Consider the following 18,904-nt stretch of genomic DNA (forward strand, 5'->3'; position numbering starts at 1 on the left):
AGTTGCTGTGAAATGTCCATGCCTTCAAATCAGAGCTCTTCTGCATGTCTTTTGTGCTACAATTTTCTTCAGTATTATTTTCCGGTGAGGGAAGAAGCCACCTCAGCACCTCTATCCATTACTTAGATGTTTCTGAGTGTCCCAGGGGAAGAATCTGTGTAACTAGGGTCTGCCTCTCTGTGCTCACAGCAGCAGCGTGGCCTGCCCATTGAGACAGATACAGCTCTAGTGAGCTGTGTCCAAAGCAGAAAAGCTAAGAAGTCTCTTTTCATAGAAGCCATATGTGCAAGGGTGTTAGAGGAGACAGAGTGATGACCTTCTCGTGATGTCTTTGTACTCATGCCCAGAACTTGCAGAAGTGTTCATTTACATGGCAAAAAGGACTCTGCAGTTGTGACTAAGAATCACATGACATTGGGAGGAATATTCTGTACAGTATTAACAAGAGGGGCCCAATGTAATCATGAGATAGGAGAAAGGGTTACAGTCAGAAAAGTAGATGTGATAAAGAAGCCAAGTTTGAAGATGGAAGAAGGGACTTGAGCCAAGGAATGTAGGCAGCTTCTAAAAAGCAAAGAAATGCATTCTACATGTGACCCTCCAGAAGGGACACAACTCTGCCAAAACCTTGAGTTGAGCCCATAAAACCCATTTTTGACTTCTGACTTCCAGAACTGTGAGGTAAGATGTTTGTGCTGTCTTTAGGCACTAAGTTTGTTATACTTTGTTACATAGCAGCAATAGGAAACTAATACAGGTGGCATCTTTCCCCAGCAACAGCGATTTTGCAGTGGGGGAGGTGTGGGCTTCCTATTTTCCCCATGTTATCTCCAATGTAGGGTGGCCCCAGCCAAACCAGCCAAAGCTCTCCAGAGAAACTTGTTTCTTCTTCCCTGCCCTGGAGTCAAAATCATGGACAGGGGCCAGTTACCTCACAAATGGGAACCCGTGGAAGCTTGCACTTTTGTGGAATTATGCTATAAGACTGTGTTGGGTACCATAATGGCAAAAGAGCCCAGGAATGTCACTGGGACTGGTGAAAGATGAAATCTTGTTCAGGGACGCGGGAAGGAAGAAGCAAGCAGAAGAAAGGCCCTCTACCCAGATGAATCCTCCTGAGAGCTGGGTAGAAAGCATGAACCTACTGGCTAGGTTCTCTGCTCTCATTGCTCTACCAGGAGCTCCTGGCTGTGAGTCCACAGGGGAAGGAAATCTCCAGATTATGTGCAGACATTTCTCCACCCCAATGCTTACATCTAGAAGGAATATGCTCTGACAGATGTGTAGGTGTTTGATAAGCACCAGGTGACCTCTGGATGCTGGATCATGTCCGGTTCCCCAATCCAGCCTCCCAAGACCCAGATGGGCCATCCCTTCACTTCTCTCTCTGCTTCAATGTCAGAGCTGGCTCACTCTCACCTTTATAGTAATTCTATTTCAGGGGCCCCATTCCCCATACCTAGCTTGGTTGATTCTGGAAGATGCCAATAACTTCAAACCTGAGGGAGCAAGAACTAGAATAGAGCTTCCTTGGGGTGCTTGGGTGGTTCAGTCAGTTAAGCGTCCAACTCTTGATTTTGGCTCAGGTCATGATCTTGAGGGTCTGGGATCAGGCCTTATGTAGGGCTCTGCACTCAGCAGAGAGTCTGCTTGAGGACTTCTCTCCCTCTCCTCTGCCTCTCCACCTCCTCCCCAACGCAGCCCCGCTCTCTGTCCTCTCAAAAATAAATAAATCTTAAAAAAAAAAAAAAAAAAAGAAAGAAAAGAAAAGAATACAGCTTCCTTTCCTCCAAAAAGTTTCTGAATTCCTTAACCTCTTCTTGCCCCTCCCCACATCAGAGAAATGTGCTTCAAGCTGATTTTTCTGTCCTGGGCTGACTGTGAAGCAAGTGGCAATTACAAAGAGAAAAGTTAAACAAATATAAGTTTAAGTAAGTTTGAGGTGTGTACTCTTTAGTAAGGTACCCTCCTCCCCTGATTGTGCTTGGATCCTTGTTCTCAGACTTACCTTGAATTTTTATGACTAACTCTGCCATCATACTGTCGTGTATCTTTAATGGTAGAAATCAAGTGACACAGTGTCTGGCATATTGAAAACACTCCATACACATGAATTATTTTGAAGTAATGCTGTGGCAAAGAATGCTTATTGCCTTATAATATCCCTTCTCTCTTCTTCTTTAGTAACAGAACCCTGGGAAGTAGGCTTGGCTGTAAGATATTTCTTAGACTCTGTTGCAATTAGATGTGGCCAGTGAGATATAATGTAAGTATTCTCTGAGGTTTCTAAGAAGGCTCCACAAAAGGAGGGGGACTGTGCCCTTTGGCCCATCTGCTCTTCCTCTTTCCTGTGTTTGGAATGTAAATGTGACAACTAGAGCAGAGCAGGAATTTGGCATCATTTTCCTCTGGATTATTTTTATGTAGGAAAAAACAAATGTCCATATGGTTTAAGACACTTTATTTTAGCTTTCTGTATGCAACCAGACATAATCCCAACTAAAGCAAGCCTGTTTTTCCTAGTTTGTAGAGAACAGAAGAAAAGAAACATGGAGAGAAGATTGAGGAAATAGGGAAGAGACAAAACAAAACAAAACAGTGTTAAGATTCTAGGGGTGGTGTATTCCCTCAAGTCTTTCAAAGAACAAAACGTCCAATCTATTCTGCCATCGCACGTGTTTTGGCGACACAAATGAGCTCACGGACAATCGGTAAGTAGGGAAATGATGTCAGTGTAATAATGCTCGTCATTTTGGTTCATAAACAATTTTACTCAGCATGTGATTTCCAAGAAATCAGGAGCAAACTTCCTCCACAATTAAAGAGCAAGCTTCAGCGACAATATATGAATGCCTTAAGAAAGAAATCCTACAGAGGTACCTTCCGTTAGTGAAAGCAAGGGCGGGGTTAGTGGTTTCAATAACTGCTACACATTTCCCTACATTAAACTATTTGCCTGAAGCTATGAAGACAGGTAAGGAACTTGCAACAATATTTCCTTCTGTATTTTAAAATTTTGGGGGTGTCTGGGTGGCTCAGTGGGTTAAAGCCTCTGCCTTCAGCTCAGGTCATGATCCCAGGATCCTGGGATCGAGCCCCACATTGGGCTTTCTTTTCTGAGGGGAGCCTGCTTCCTCCTCTCTCTCTGCCTGCCTCTCTGCCTACTTGTGATCTCTGTCAAATAAATAAAATATTAAAAAAATTTTTTTAAAGACTATTTATTTATTTATTTATTAGAGAGAGAGAGAGCAAGAGAACATGGGTGGGGCGCAGAGGGAGAGTAAGAAGCAGACTCCCTGCTGAGCAGGGAACCTGATGTGGGGCTTGATCCCAGGACCCCGAGATCATGACCCCCGCGGAAGCCAGATGCTTAACAGAGTTAGCCACCCAGGAGCCTTCCTTCTGTATTTTTTTTTTTTTTAACGATGGATCCTCCTGAATCAGATTTTTAATTTTGATAAATTTGCTTTCTTGGAAGCAAATGCTCTTATATTTCAAGGAAGAAAGTGTAAGTACCCAAATTTAAAGTCTACACAGGGCAAGCTGCTAGTGGAGACAAACTAAGCCATTAAAAACAAAACAAAACAAAAATAAAACAAAACAAACAAACAAAAAAAACCAGGAGCACCTACGTGGCTCAGCTTGTTAAGCATCTGACTCTTGGTTTCAGCTCAGGTAATGGTCTCAGGGTTTTGAGATCAAGTCCAGCACAGGGCTCTGTGCTCAGCACAGAGTTGGCTTGAGATTCTCTCTCTCTCTCCCTCTGCCACTCCCCATGTTTACATGCACAGACTTTCTCTTTCTCTAAATAGTTGAATAAAATGTTTTTTAAACAAATACATGTTTATGGTTTTTGTTAGCGCTCCTGTTATACAGTTAGTGTGTTCTGCCTCTAACCTTACTTATCCCATATGCCCTTTGTTAAGCACACGCTTTTGTAGAACGCAAAGCTTTAAAGGAATGCATACATGATTTTATTAACAAAAAAACTAGCTGTGCGAGGAAAACAGTATGAATAACTCTAGAACAAAGTATAACTGATACAACATTCCTCTTTCGCATCTCAGTGCCAATTCTTTGGTCACAGTTGGCTTTCCCACCTGCTACCTTCTATAATTTCATTTTCTAGAATCATCTAGAAAAAAAAGTCTGAAAAATGTCAAGCCTTAAACATTTTATTCCTATTCTCAGGAGGCTATGAGGAGATATACTCTTCCAGAATGAGAGCATGAGTGGTGGGATCAGGAGTCAGGGGCTCAGGACAGGAGAGCAGTGGGAAAAGGTCTTGGACAATAGTGATGAAAGGTTCCCAGAAAATCTCCCCGGAACTGACAGAAGACAAATTGCTCAGATGGGGTTCCTGGAAAATGCAAATGAAGGGATATGCTTGGGCATATGGAAAACTAACACTTAAGAGTGTCTTGCAGCTCTACTGAGGACACTGGGAAGAATTAGCTGTAAGACCATAGACAGACAGTTCTAACTTGATTTGAAAAACAAGAGATAGGACTGTACCTGCAGCTCCCATTGTACAGTATTGACCACACATCCTACACGGCCATCAGGACTGAAGAATAAAAAAATGGACGTCATCATGTTACATTTCCAGAGTTCCAGTAACAACCCTGTACTTTTAATAGGAGATTTACTTGTCCAAAGCACACGGAATACTTCATACTTTTGTGCCTGTGGCATAGTTCAGAGGGCTTCTTTACCTCTCAAAACCCTGGTCAGGAAGTGCCATCCCTGCACTTCTCCAGAGATGTAAAGTTCTGATATACACTTTCTCTTTCTGAGTATCCTTATCCAGACCTTTGGCTTCAAATAGCAACAGTATATATACCTACTTGTCCCAATTTCCTAGGCCCAGCCCAGATCTCACTCCTGAAAAATACCTTGGTTATCTTATATACCTCTTTGACAGATATTAGGCTTATTGTGATGTAGGCCTCCCTCAAAAAGGGTGGGCCTTCATAGGGAAACAACTTTTTAAAATACAGGCAGGTGAATACCTATTCTTCTCAAACTGTTCCAAAAAATATAAGAGGAAGGAAAACTCGCAAATTCATTCTATGAGGCCAGTGTCACCCAGATACCAAAAACAGATAAAGATAACACAAAAAAGGGAGAACTATAAGACAATGTATTCCATGAATACAGGCGTAAAAATTCTGAACAAAATATTAGCAAGCTGAAACCAACAATACATTTAAAAAATCATATACCACAATCAAGGGATGCAAAGTTGTTCAATACTTATAGATCAATTGACATGATATAGCACGTCAACAAGAAAAAGGATAAAAACTGTATGATCAGTTCAGTAGATGTAGGAAAAGCATTTGATAAAGTACAATATATATTCATAATTAAAAACCCTCTGCAAAGTAGGTCTAGAGGGAACATACCTCAATATAATAAAGGCCTTATATGAAAACCCTACAGCCAACATCATACTCAATGGTGAAAAACTGAGAGATTTCCCCTAAGGTCAGGAACAAGACAAAGATGTCCACTCTCAACACTTTTTTTTTTAATGTTCCAAATGTGATTGGTTTATCTTATTTCACTCTGATGCGAAACCAAAGATTCTACTACAGCACAGAGACCAATGTACTGAAAGGTCGTGAGAAAGTACTGAGGACCTGCTGAAAGATCAGGTCTTTTCCTTTGTAACATGACACTACATTGTCGCTTAAGGCCCACGGTTCAAGTAACACTGTGGAACTCAGCTGAAATGTGGCACAAACATGACAACTTCTAGGCATGCCTTAAGTACCTCACTCAGGATGGACCTGCGATCTGTAGACTTCAGTGTGGGGAGGATTACAATTCTTTAGAAGAATAAAAATTTCACACTTTAGAAATTTCACATAAGAATTTTAAGGCCAAAACATGGTGGGTTCCCACCTCCAGGGACGAATAAGATGCTTACCCAAAACCACATTAAGCTTCTAGTTCAAATCCCAACCCAAACTTGTGACCTCCTGCACTGAAATTCTTTCCTTTGATTAAAGCTGATAGGGTCAGTCTGACGCCTGGTCCAAGGGCCTGAGTATAATCCGGTCCAATCAGGCTGGCATTATTTACTCTAGCAGAGAAGTTCTACAGCCCAGCTTGAATTTAGCAGCAATGTCAAAATGGGTATTGTTATTTCTGGCTGTCCAAGCAATTTTTATTGACCTTTCAATCTTCTCATTAACCTTCTGCTAGGTAGACCCTCCAGATTCAGCGTCGTCATTCACATGAGTGTGCAGCTGGAAGTCTGCAGCCTTGTAACCCAGGGCAAAATTATTCTGTGATAGTTTGGATTTGGCTATGTCAAAACTCACCTGATAGCCAGTAAGCTAACCTTCAAAGGCTAACAGAGCCCAGCCATAGATGGTTGGTGTAGAATAATCTATATCAACATCACTGAAGAAGACCTTCAGCATTGCCCTGGTGGAGCAGAGACAGACCCTCTGGTTGAAGATATGTGTAATACACCAACTTATTGTGATCTAGGAAAGGCTACCAAGGATGTCTTCAATAAAGGATATGGAATCTGAATGGTCAAAATAGATCTGAGAACCAAGTCTTGTAGTGGAGTGGAATTTTCTACTTCTGGTCATGCTTATGCTAATACAGGGAAAGTGTCAGGCAACATAGAGACCAAATATAAAATCTATAATTATGGGCTTACCTTCACCCAGAAATGGAATACAGACAATACTCTTGGAGCAGAAATCTCTTTGGAGAATAAGTTGGCTGAAGGGTTGAAACTGACTTTTGATACCCTATTTATATGGAACACGGGAAAGAAAAGTGGAAAATTGAAGGCCTCCTATAAAAATGGATTGTTTCAGTCTTTGAACTCTCACCACTTTTATTCAACAGGGTATTGAAGTTCTAGCCATAACAATTACATAACATAAAGAAAAGGCATGCAAATTGATAAGAAGGAAGTAAAATTCTCATTATTTGCAGATGACATGATACTATGTACATAAAACTCTAAAGACTCCACCAAAAAACTATTAGAATTAATAAATGAATTCAGTAAATGGTCAGTCATTGTACAGAAATCTGTTGCATTCGTATATGTTAATAATAAACCAGAAGAAACTGAAAGTAAGAAAACAATCCTATTTATAATTATACCAAAATAATACCATATCTAGATATAAACTTAACCAAGACATAAAAGACTTGTATTCTGAAAACTATAAAATACATCTTGAAAGAAATTCAAGATGCTGCAATAAAATGGAAAGACATTTCATGCTCGTGGATTAGAAGAACAAATATGGTTAAAATAGCTATACTACCCAAAGCAATCTACACATTTAATGCAATCTCTATCAAAATACCACCAGCATTTTTCACAGAACTAGAAAAATCCTAAAATTTATATGGAACCACAAAAGACCCTAAATTGCCAAAGCAATCTTGAAAAAGAAAAACAGAGTTAGAGGCATTATAATTTCAGTCTTCAAGTTATAATACCAAGTGGTATAATACAAATACAAAAATATACATTAAAACAATATGGCACTGGGTGCCTGGGTGGCTCAGTGGGTTAAAGCCTCTGCCTTCGGCTCGGGTCGTGGTCCCAGTGTCCTGGGATCAAGCCCCACATCGGGCTCTCTGCTCTGCGGGGAGCCTGCTTCCTCCCCTCTCTCTCTGCCTGCCTCTCTCTGCCTACTTGTGATCTCTGTCTGTCAAATGAATAAATAAAATCTTTAAAAAAAACCCAACAATATGGCACTGGCATAAAAATAGACACATAGGCCAATATAAACCCACAATTATACTGTCAGTTAATCTTCTACAAAGGAGGAATGAGTATACAAAGGGTAAAGAAATCTCTTCAATATATGGTGTTGGGAAAACTGGACAGCTACATGGAAAAGAATGAAACTGGACCACTTTACACCATACACAAAAATAAATTCAAAATGGATTAAAAACTTATACATGAGACCTGAAACCATAAAAATCCTAGAAGATAGCACAAGCAGTAATGGCTCTGACATTGGCCATAGCAACATTTTTCTAGGTATGCTTCTGAGGCAAGGGAAATGAAAGCAAGAGTAAACTATTGGGACCACATCAAAATAAAAAGTTTCTGCACAGCAAAAGAAACAATCAACAAAACTAAAAGGCAACCTACTGAATGGAAGAAGATATTTGCAAATAACTTATTCAATAAAGGATTAGTATCCAAATATATAAAGAACTTATACAACTCAGATACAAAAAACAAGCAATCCAATTTAAAAATGGGCAGAAGACATGAACAGACATTTCTCCAAAGACTTCCAGATGGCCAACAGACACATAGAAAGATATTCAACATCACTCATCATCAGGGCAAAGAAAATGAAAACCACAGTGAGATACCATTTCAACCTATCAGAATGGCTTAAATAAAAAATACAAGAAACAAGTGTAGTGAGGATGTGAAGAGATAGGAACTCTAATGCACTGTTGGTGGGAATGCAAACTTGTGCAACCACTCTGGTGAACAGTATGGTAATTCCTCAAAAAATTAAAAATAGAACTACCCTATGATCCAGTAACTGCTCTACTAAGCATTTACCAAAAAAAAGCAAAACCATGAATTCAAAGAGATACATGCAACCCCTATGTTTATTGCAGCATTATTTACAATAGCCAAACTATGGAAGCAGCCCAAGTGTCCATCAATTGAGGAATGGATGAAGAAGATGTGATATATATATAAAATAAATATTTATAAATACTGTAAAAATATAATCTTGTCATTTGCAATGACATGGCTAGAACTAGAGAGCATAATGCTGATAAAATAAGTCAAAGAAAAAGACCAATACCATATGATTTCGCTCATGTGGAATTTAAGAAAGAAAACAAAAAAAACAAAGGGAAGAAAAAAAAGAGAAAGAGAAACCAAGAAACAGACTCTCAACTACAGAGAACAGACTAATGGTTACCAGAGGGGAGCGGGGTGGGAGGATGGGTGAAATAGATGATGGGGATTAAAGGCTACACTTATCATGAATGAACAAAATAAAATAATTAAAAATATACGTGTAGGTGAGATAATGAAATACTCTTTCTGGCCTTGTTTCATTGCTTTTATTTATTTATTTATTTATTTATTTAATTTTTTAGAGAGAGAGAGGGAGAATGCATGCACACAAGCACATGCAAGGATGGAGATGTGGAGGCACAGAGGGGTAAGGAGAGAGAGAGAATCTTAAGCAGACTCCATGCTCAGTGTGGAACTGGTCTTGGGGCTCCATCCCACGACCCTGAGATCACAACCTAAGTGGAAATTGAGTCAGACCTTGAACTGACTGAGCCACCCATGTGCCCCAAGTTGCCTTTAATTGTCCAGGCAATCTGCTCCTTATCTTGTAGATTTTAGTTACTTCACTGTGTAACCTTGTTGAAGGCATTTTTGGTGACAAGGAATCCAGACTTATCTTAAAAATTTAACAGCTGGAGTGGTAAGAATGTAAATAATGCAACCAGGTGACAAATTGTTCAGGGGTACTTCTGGACATGCCTACATAAGGAGGCCAAGAAAATGTCTCAATTTACTCTTTGGCCTGGCAGCTGAAATTCTTTTGACACCAATTATTGCAGAAATCTTAAGCTCTGAGTTGTTAAAATCTGAAAACCAATATGGATCCTAGGAAGAGAAAACTACAGTAATTCTAGAATTATAGGAAAACTTCTGTTCCCCAAGCATCAAAGACCACTTCAAGCATTGCCCCAGCCCTCAGGAAGTTTCTATAAGATGAAGTAATGATTACACAGAAGAAACAACTGGGAAGAAAAGCAAAGACAAGATCACTTCTGATTACATGTAAAATTACATGGTAAGGACTATGACAAGAGCTGAGGGATAAGGGTGCCATCCAAAAGTCAAATTAATACAATTGCCTCATTATCCACACACAAGAGACTAAATGTTTGAAACTATAGTAATTTTCTTTATGAATACAGTTCAGAAATTATGCATTTTCCTGGCCATGTAAATGCAACTAATATGGTTGATTCTGAACATCTGGAACATTTTGGTCACGTCAAACTTGGAACAAAGCATCTGGCATCCTTTAAAGGGTGTGTGCTTTCACAATGTAGGGAGGAATCCTTGATAGAATTCCACATTATTCCACATTAAAAGCAAATACAATTTTTAATATGCTGAACGAGTACTGTCCTGAGTGATAGAAGAACACTCAACTAGTAAATGGTGGAGCTCAGGCTAACCCAAATGTCAATGTGGCCCATCTCCTGTGGAATGTGGATGCACTTAGTGACTTCAATGATTTTTCATTCTTAATAGAACCCAGATGCTCTTAAATATTCCAGATATTATTAAAAATTAACTCAAACAGAAGTGGACTCAAAATACTATAGTGTTCCTTAATGATTGTTTTGGACACTGATGTAGAAAAAGAGCTTTGTCCTTTTACCAACATGGCTATTTCAAATGTGCTCTCATAAATTATTGTATAGTATTGATCTGTTCTTTATATTTTCTATATAAGAATTATGTATCAAGTGCATTAAAATATATTTAAATTTCACTCCTTATAAGACTTATTCATCATGGTCAGTGAAAGAATATAGAAAATAGAATCTTGAAACAATGCAAGGGACCCAAATGACAACTGAAACTCTTTCTTTTATAAGTCACATTTCACTTTTGTTTTGCTTGAAAATTTTCAGCAACCCCCTAAAATATTTCTATTTTGCGGAGGGGAGGACTCTCTTAATGTGGTAAAATTTAAATTTTTTACTGAAGCAGAATGCAACAGACATTTTTGAAAGGGAAGTCAAATACCATACTTTAAGTTGATTTTAAGTTAACTTCAGTATATTTATAAGTTACATTTAACTTATTGGTATGTCATCCAACCATATTTTTTTTACCTGTGAAAGGTGTGTATCATGACTGTGATAGAATTTTTAGTACTGATGATCACTTCACTATGGCAAAATAATCTATGATGAAGGAACTTTAAAAACAGCTTTGTAAAACAACACAAGAGCACTAATTCAAAGGGGATACATGCACCCCTACGTTTATAGCAGCATTATATACAATAGTTAAGATATGGAAGCAGTCCAAGTGTCCATCGATTGATGAATGGATAAAGAAGATGTGGTGCATATATACAACGGAATATTATTCAGCCATAAAAAAGAATGAAATCTTGCCATTTGCAAAGACATGGATGGAACTAGAGTATAATGCTTAGTGAAGTAAGTCGGTCAGAGAAAGACAACAGGTTTTCACACATATGTGGAATTTAAGAAACAAAAGAAAGCAAATGAGCAAAGGGAAAAAATAAGAGAGAGAGAGACAAATCAAGAAACAGACGTTTATTATACAGAACAAACTAATAGTTGGGGAGATGGGTGAATTAGGAGAAGGGGATGAAGAAGTGTACTTGTTGAAATGAACACAGGGTGATATACAGAAGTGTTGAATCACTGTATTGTTCACCAGAAACTGATATAACACTGTATGTTAACTAACTGGAATTAAAATTAAAAACCTAAAGAAAAGCAACTTTGTAAAATTGTGCATACTTGGGAAAATGGTAATTTAACAACAGAGACTATTCAGATTTACACATGAATGTTCTATTATAAAATAACCAGTTACACTAAATCCAAACTTTTAAAGTACAGTTTACTAAGAAATAATTACTCAATTTTCCACAAGTGTCTTTACTTTCAGTGTTCTTTTGAAATAGGGAGCACCCCTTGTGCATTTAAACAGTGACTGAATCAACAAAATATAATTTACATATTTGTTTTTCAGGAAAATATTCTAAGTGAGATTTTCTAGAATGTACATAAACAAATTTGTTCCAGGAAAGTCAGCTGAGGTGTGTTTTAAGTGGTGGTTTTACTGTTCAATAAAACATTGTTTGTAATTTTGTTGATGTAAAACCCTGAGGAAGGAAATGTGTTCCGGAATGGAAGCAAGCATTTCAAAGAGTTTAGGGCAGTCTGGTTTGTCATGTGGCTGGGATTTCAAAAAGGAAGAGGAAATTGCATAATTCAGTAGAGCAAGTGATGGCCAAGTGATCGGCTATTTTTGGTCTTTATGGTAAAATTAAATCTTTAGAAATAGCAATAATGTTAATTATGTAGTACTATGCATTATTAGTATTTCAAGGGCCTTAAAAAAACAAAGTTGTCCATTCTAAAAATTGAATAAAAATGTATCTGAATCATTCTTATCTTTACTCCTCACTATAAACAACATTATAAACCAAGAAGAGACCTAAGAGGCATTTAAAAAAAGTAAGAATACTGTACTTTAGGCATAGCATGGAATATAAAGAGATTTTAATATGTAGTAATGTCTTCGCTTAGGCGTATTTTCCCTTGGTAATTGTTAGAGTATATTCATATTTGTGGGTCTGTTTTTGTGTCAGACCACTCAAAGTCCAAAGAAAGTGACACGTTCTGGAAAATAACATTAGCTAGCATCTGTGGCTAACCTGTGATCATGGTTTGGGTCTAAACTAATAAATAATATGTTGATCTTACTATGCCTACATAAATATTATTTAAAGATGAGTCATGTAAAGTGATATGATTACAGTTCTTTTCTTGGTCAATTTGTCTCATTTTTTTCCCACTGCTTTGTACTCTAATTCCTTATTAATTCACCTCCCCTCTCCGAGAAATAGGAATCTCTTGCTATGTTCAAATATGCTACTTTTCTTGGAGACAGTCCCCCTAGAGCCCTCTATTATCCAATTGTAAGTGGGATTGCTCCTTTCTGGGCCTCTTGCCTAGCTGTCATTTAACAATAACAACAACGTTCCCTTCAACAACGTTCTTAAACAATCTTCACCTTCCTGAGGCTGAAGCCTCTGTGTTGTGGAAATTTCCTCATCCCTTTTTTCTTTTCCTTGTTGTATTCTTATTTTTGTGCAGCAAATGCACATTTAGGTTGTCATTTACTTTCTGGAAGAGCATGAGAGAGAAACTTTATGGTTCTTTGCAGTATTTATAAAAATGTCTTCATGTGTCCAATTTGAATGATCTCATCTACCTCAGACATAGACCTCCACGTTAGAAATCACTTTCTCTTATAACTTTGAAGGCATTGCTCCATTGTTCATCAGCTTCAGGAATTTCTGTTGAGAAGTCCAATCCATTCTGATTCTCAGTCATGAGCACAGGACCTGTTTCTTTTACCTGGGACCCTGTGCATGAACTCAGTCTCCAGTGCCTTCTCCTGCTTAAAAGTGGGGAAGAACCGAGGCTGAAAGTACCAACTCTCTAATCAATTTTTTTTTTTAAGGATTTTTATTTGACAGAAAGAGACAGAGAGTGCACAAGAAGGGGGAGCAGTAAGCTTCTGGTTGAGCAGGAAGCCCAATGTGGGACTCGATCTTAGGACCCCGGGATCATGACCTGAGCCTAAAGCAGACACCTAAGCAACTGAGCCACCGAGGCACCCCATCTCTGATCAAAGGCTTGGTCTTCCTGACAACCAGCCTCCATCATGAAGCTATCTAGGGCTCCTTCCCCCTCCAGCTATTAGCCACCTTATTAGCATAACAAGGAAACACCTATCACTCCTGAAACTCAAAGGGTTTCTTTCTTTCTTTCTCTCTCTTTTTTTTTTTTTTTTAATTATTAACACATAATGTATTATTTGTTTCAGGGGTACAGGTCTGTGATTCATCAGTCTCACACAATACACAGTGCCCACCACAACACATACCCTCCGCATCAAAGGGTTTCTGAAGTTCTGATCCAGGAACTGGGGACAAAGACTATCTGTACACACACCACATACTGTTACGGCTTTTGACAAATGCTAACATCATTGACTACCATTATGATATCATGCAAAATATCTTCACCACCCTGTGTTTCACCTGCTTATCCTTCTCTTTATTCCCCGAACGTCTGGCAACTATCTTTTACTGCCTCTATAGTTTTACTTTTTCCATAATGTCATATAGTTAGAATCATATAATACGTAGCTTTTTTAGACTGCTTTCACATAGCAATGTGCATTTAAGTTTCCTCCATGTCCTTCCATGACTTGATAGCTCGTTTCTTTTTATTGCTGAATATTATTCCATAGTATGGATGTACCACTGTTTATCCATTCACGTATTGAATGATATGTTTGCTTCCAGTTTGGGGTAATTATGAATAAAGCAGCTATAAATATTAATGTACAGAGTTTTTTTGTTTATTTTTAAAGATTTATCTATTTACTTGAGAAAGAGCATGAGCAGGAGAGGCAGAGGGAGGGGGAGAGATAATACCAAGCAGACTCCACACACTGTGGGGCGTGCCTCGGGGCTTGATTTCACAATCCAGAGATTACCACCTGAGCAGAAACCAAGTCGGAAGCTTAAACAACTGTGTGACCCAGGGACCCCTGCTATGTGCAGAGTTTTGCGTGGACATAAGTTTTCCACTCATTTGAGTAAATATCCATGAGCGTGATAACTGGTTCATATGGCAAGACTATGTTGATCTGTGTAAGAACTTCCAAATTACCTTCTAAGATGGCTGTACCATTTACATTCCTACCGGCAATGAATAAGCTTTCTGTTTGCTCCATATCCTCATTGGCATTTGGCGTTGTCAGTATTTTGGATTTTAGCCTTGTTCCCAGGTGTGTAGGGGTATTTCATTGTTGTTTTAATTTGTATTTCTCTAATGTCCTATGCTGTTGAGTCTCCTTTCATATACTTACTTGTCATTTGTGTATCTTATTTAGTGAGGTGTCTTTTCAGATCTTTTGCCCAGTTTTGTTTTTTAAGATTTTATTTATTTATTTGACACACAGAGAGAAATCACAAGTAGGCAGAGAGGCAGGCAGAGAGAGAGGGGGAAGCAGTCTCCCACTGAGCAGAGAGCCCGATGCGGGACTCCATTCCAGGACCCTGAGATCATGACCTGAGCTGAAGGCAGAGGCTTAACCCACTGAGCCATCCAGGCACCCTCTTTTGCCTAGTTTTAGATTGGGTTGTTTTCCTATTGTTGAGGTTTTGGTGTTCTTTGAATATTTTGAATACAAGCCCTTTATCAAATATGTATTTTGCAAATATTTTCTCCTAGTTTGTGGCTTGTCTTTTCCTTTTCTAAACAGTGTCTTTCACAGAGCAGAGGTTGTAAATTTTAGTGAAGTCTAAGTTAACAAATTTTTTCTTTCAGGATTGTGTTTTTGTTGTATCTAAAAACTATGATTAAACCCAAGGCCACCTAGATTTTCTCCAATGTTATCTTTCAGAAGTTTAGTTTCGCATTTTAAATTTAGGTCAATGATCCATTTCATTTTTTTTTTTTTAAGACGGTATTTATTTATTTCAGAGAGAGAGAATACAAGCAGGAAGGAGGGGCAGAGGATGAGGAAGAAGGAGACTCCCCACAGAGCAGAGAGCCCAATGTGGGGCTCAGTCCAAGGACTCAGGGTTCATGACCTGAGCTGAAGGCAAACACTTGGCTGACTGAACCACCCAGGCACCTAAGTGACCCATTTCAAATTAAGTTTTACAAAAGGTGTAGCGTCTATGTTTAGACTTTTTTTTTTTTTTTTTGCTAGCATGTTTGTCAAAGATCCGTTGAATACATTTGTGTGAGTCTATTTCTAGGCTCTGTATTCTGTTCCAATGATCTATTTTTCTAGTCTTTTGATAATACCACACTGTTTCAAATACTATAGTTTTATAGTAAGTTTTAACATTGGGCACTGTCAGGCCTGTGACTTTGTTTACTTTCTTCAGTATTGGTTGGCTCTCCTGGGACTTTTGTCTTTCCATAAAGACTGTAGGATTAGCTTGTTGATGTCCAAAAAATAACTTTCTGGGACTTTAATAGAGATTATGTCAAATCTATCAAGTTGGGAAGAAGTGACATCCTTTTTCTTTCTTTCTTTTCTTTTTTCTTTTTTTTTTTTTTTTTAAAGATTTTTATTTAATTATTTGAAAGAGAGAGCACAAGACAGGGAGGGTCAGAGGAAGACACAGATTCCCTCAGAGCAGGGAGCCCAATGCAGGAATTGATCTCTGGGCTCCAGGATCATGACCTGAGCAGAAGGCAGTCGCTTAATCAACTGAGCCACCCAGGCACCCAGAACTGACATCCTGACCATATTCAATCTTCCTACTCTTAAACATGGAATATCTTTCCATTTACTTGTATCTGATTCCTTTCATCCAAATTTTATAGTTCTCCCATATAGATTTTGTACATGTGTTAGATTTATACATAAGTATTTCATTTTTTTGTGCTAATATAAGTGATATTGTGTCTTTAATTTCAAATTCCAATTGTACATTGCTGAAAAATATAAGCAAGTAGCTCTTGTGTATGTTAAACTTGTATCTTACAACTTTGCTATAATTATTTATTAGTTTTAGGGTTTTTTTTGGTTAATCTTTTGGGATTTTCTAAATAATCATGTCACATGTTTGTTTTTAAAAAACAGGCATATTTCTTCCTTACCAATCTACTGTCTATTTTTAAATGTCTACTTTATCAGCTAGACCATAAACTCTCTGAGGGCAAGTTTTCATCTTGTATACTTGTCATCTCTTTTATTCTCAGATTTTTATTAGTTTTGCCACATTAAATTGTTACGGCACTAAATATAAATAAAATGCTTCTAAGTTAATGCTTGGGTAATTTAGTGCCTCAGTTTCTCTGTTGCTAACAGGGATGTTGTATCTGTCTTACAGACTGGTGTAAGGATTTCAGACTACATGACAGCATCTGGAACCTAGCCAGCCCTCAAGAAATATAGTTTTTTAGTGTTTGCTTTAGGATATGGGTTACTGCTTTTGCGCAGCACCATACATAACCTTGAACAGCGAATGAACTTTAGCTCAGTTGGACAAAGAGTAATAAAAGCCGAAGAATAAAGTTGTAACAAAGAGGGGAAGAGTTGAGAAGGTTTAGGGGAAGCAATGTTTCTGAGCCTGTGAGTGGCGAGGTAAAGTGAGAGGGTCCAGATAAGTAGGAGTAAAGTGGAAGTCCAAGGCTGTGAAGGAAATCTCCAAAGGACAGGTTCTCTGGACTCTCCTTTGTATTGTAGGTGATGTGAACCAAACGACCCTGAGCACACAGGAACACAGCAGAGGGCAGGTAGCACCCGCCCTCCCATACCACCCCTGGGGAGGGTGGAGAAGGTGGGGAACATAACCTCGGGCAGCGGGTGGGCGACTTTACCCTCCCCAACCCTAGCACTAGCATGAGCAGCCCACGCCCTTCCCCCGTCCCCCAGTAACCCCGGCCTGTTACCATAGGGATGGGTCACCTGACCTGGAGCCGCGCGCCTGCGCGGGCGGAAGGCGGGGGCGGCACCGTGACGCGCCTCGCGGGCGGTCCTCGGGCGCTCGCTGCTCTTCTCTCTTCGGGTCTCGGAAGTCTGTGCCAGTTACCGGAGGCGGCGGGGCGGCAACGGCGGTGAGCGGGTCCTTGTGGCCTAGGTGAGCAGCGGTGTGGGGGGAGAGGGGTGTTCCGGCCGCGTCCCGGGTGCGGGGACTAGGGGCGGAGGCGAGGGATCTCCGGGTCACCTAGCGGAGAGCGTCTGGGTCTCAGCGGTTTTCGGGAAGCGGCGGCGACGTCCGCTCTTCAGTGGTCTCCGCGCCCGTCCTTGCGCCCTCCGGAGCCCGGGGCGAAAGTTTGCGCGAGCCGCTAGCTCCGCCGGCGACCCTGGCGTTTCGTGGTCCCGCCCGGACTGGGGCGAAGGGTGAGGGGGCGGTGAGGGGGGCGGCGGGGGGTTGGCGGGGTAAGGGGCAGCGCTGCGGCCCGGCCCGCGGCGACGCCGTCAGCTGCCGCCTCAGCTCGGACTCCTCGTTCTGGTCCGTCTCGAGCGTTTTTGTTCCTCTTGGCTGGGATCGCTGGGGACCGGTGGAGGAAGAGCGGCTGGCTGTGGCTCGTCACGGTGCTCTGCGTTCCTTGGACTGTACCCAGTCACCTTCCTGGGTGGCTTAGTCGGACCGCCCTGGATTTGGAGGGGGGAAGGAGGTGTCTGTTGAGTGGGCCAAGCCTTGACTTTCTGGAAGGGGGTTGGGAGAGGTGGTTCGCTGCGCGCCTATTCTTGGAGAAGTTGGAGAAGAGGGAGAAACGTTCCAGCAGGGTGTGTGTAGAAGGAAGTATCCCTTGAGATGTAATGACTCAAGAGTTTTCATTTCAGGATTTCCTTGTAATAAGGGGAAAGTGAAGGCATATGGATGTGGAAAGTTGTCCTTTTCACCGAAGTGGAATTATTTAATTATGGAGCCTTCCAGTGTGCCAGGTTTTGAAAGGAATTTCTAGGTTATCTGGTCTGTATATATTATCTGCATACGTATTTATTGTGATTTTTTTTTTCTTGTGCTCGCTTCGGCAGCACATACATTGTGATTTCTTTTTTTCTTTATGTAAGTACATTTCTTGAGAAGTACTTGGTTTACCAAACTCTTAACATCTACGTGTTTGAAAGAAAAAAAAACAATTGATTAAAAAGGAAAATTACATTGAAAACAGCTGCAGGCTCTTAGCTTTACCTTCAGTATATGTGATTAAAATACAGATTTTCCATTCTTTACTTTTTCTATTTGAGGTTGAGGGAAATGGTAAAAAAAAATAATAATAATAAAAAGAAAAAAGTTTTTTCATGTTTTTTGTTCCACTTCAGTTCTATAAATTTTTGTCCTTTAAATGGTACAGAAATATTACGGATCAAGTGGTTTGTGCTATAGAATGAAAAAAATTAAGTGGAATGTCCTTTAAAATGTTCAGGAAATAGTCCATTATAATCCAGATTTAATTTCGACAGCATTTTTAGTTATTTTGAGCATTATAAGGATACAAAAATCTTTACCAGAAGAGGATGAATTTACAAATAGTTGGCAGTTGAATGTACTCTTCAATATAACCATTCCTTAAA

At 39.6% G+C, this 18,904-nt stretch overlaps 1 protein-coding gene and 1 pseudogene across 3 annotated transcripts in view; one reads left to right on the forward strand and one right to left on the reverse strand.

Annotated features, from left to right (window-relative positions):
- Positions 1-5,946: 5,946 nt before the first annotated feature.
- LOC116882341 lies at positions 5,947-6,434 on the reverse strand (annotated as a pseudogene).
- A 10,895-nt stretch (positions 6,435-17,329) lies between these two features.
- Positions 17,330-18,904, forward strand: part of SDCBP (syndecan binding protein) — a 37,192-nt gene continuing 35,617 nt past the window's right edge. For 2 of the 3 annotated variants that reach the window (XM_032882600.1, XM_032882602.1), the window contains exon 1: positions 17,331-17,459. The gene's annotated coding sequence lies outside the window, so the exon portion shown is untranslated. Of the gene's footprint in view, positions 17,460-18,904 lie in introns of all 3 variants that reach the window. The other variant, XM_032882601.1, reaches the window with a different exon arrangement.

This window comes from Lontra canadensis, unplaced genomic scaffold (genome assembly GCF_010015895.1).
Source record: "Lontra canadensis isolate GAN:19392208 unplaced genomic scaffold, GSC_riverotter_1.0 scaffold83, whole genome shotgun sequence".
NCBI lineage: Eukaryota > Metazoa > Chordata > Mammalia > Carnivora > Mustelidae > Lontra > Lontra canadensis.